The sequence below is a fragment of the Elephantulus edwardii genome, unplaced genomic scaffold (genome assembly GCF_000299155.1).
Source record: "Elephantulus edwardii isolate Elephantulus edwardi_28Jun2011 unplaced genomic scaffold, EleEdw1.0 scaffold00046, whole genome shotgun sequence".
Classification (NCBI taxonomy): Eukaryota; Metazoa; Chordata; class Mammalia; order Macroscelidea; family Macroscelididae; genus Elephantulus; species Elephantulus edwardii.
The window spans coordinates 11526336-11527648 of record NW_006399796.1 but is presented as its reverse complement, the minus strand read 5'-3'; positions in this window follow the sequence as shown (position 1 = coordinate 11527648).

Here is a 1313-nt window from a genome sequence, read left to right as displayed (position 1 = left end):
TAATACATTATTTTAAAAAATTAATGCTCTTTTTAAAAAATGCATATTTTTAACTAAAAAAAAAGAAAACCTTCAGAAAGGTCCGATATGAAAAACAATGTATATGAACTTTATGAACTTTGCATGTAAAACAGTATAAAGGTTTTTTTATAAAAAAAGCAAATGATCACTTAAAGAGATAGGAGAAAAAGAAAAACAAAAAACTCAGAGAAAAAATTCTTTTTCAGGTACAGATAATATTTAGGATTGTAAAATTAAATACTTATATAATAGCAGTTTTGTTTTTTTTTACTCTCCTGAGATTTCATTAAAAACCAAGGGCATACCATAAAAACAAAAGCAAACAACATTAAAATATGGTTAGAAGAAATACCCTTTTCTATTAAAATGGATTGTTCTTAAAAATTCAAAGTATTTCTTTGATGATTTTTAAAGAGTTTTAAAAATAAAGAGCAAAAGAAAAGAGGATTGAAATTCATTTGGAGCTATAAGTCCACAGAGCTGATTCTCTAGCAGTGTGTGTTATTGAGCTGTTGAAACCTTAACACACTGGAGCAGGAACCAGCCAATCAGAAGACTGAGAACCATATTTCCATAATGATGATTGGCTGCTGGACTGGAGGCTCCCCTGAGCCGGGAGAGGATAGAAAGGAAATGTTAGGCTGTAAAAATAGCAAAACAAATTCCTGGCTTTCTGTTGTTTATTGCATATTTTTCAAATGATTGTAGTGATTCATCCTTTAAGAAAGCTTGTTTTGAAAACAAAAGAGGCACAGTTGTTCATAACAAAAGTGGTATTCAACAGCTAAAGAAATGAGTATAATAATAGTAGTCTTTTACATTTTCTTTAAAATAAACTTTAGTTGCCTGATTTCTTTTAACCAACTGTGGTAAGTCTTCCTGGGAATTTCATAAGGGTTTGATTTAAATTCTGAATTAAGCAGAGGTTATTATCTTTGATAAGTATCTCTGCTTTAGCAATCTTCTGTCAGCTTTGTGAAATACATACAAGTAGAATGTAATTCATAAAATTAGGGTAAAAACCTTCTTAGATGTAATTACCAAAAAGCATATGAAATATTTTCACAATTAAAAGAATCCTACTTAAATTGTGTATACTGCACTGAAACAGATGAGGGAGTGAATAATTTAAAAGCAATGTATGATAGGGTCTTATGGTTGTCACAAGAGTCCACAATTAAGGTTGCATAGTGGAATGTACTTGGGGCGGTGGGAGGGGTGCGGGGGGAATTGTGTACCAGGGAAGGAGTGTTTCTTTTACTTTTGAAAGAGAGGAGCGAACTGGGGGTGGG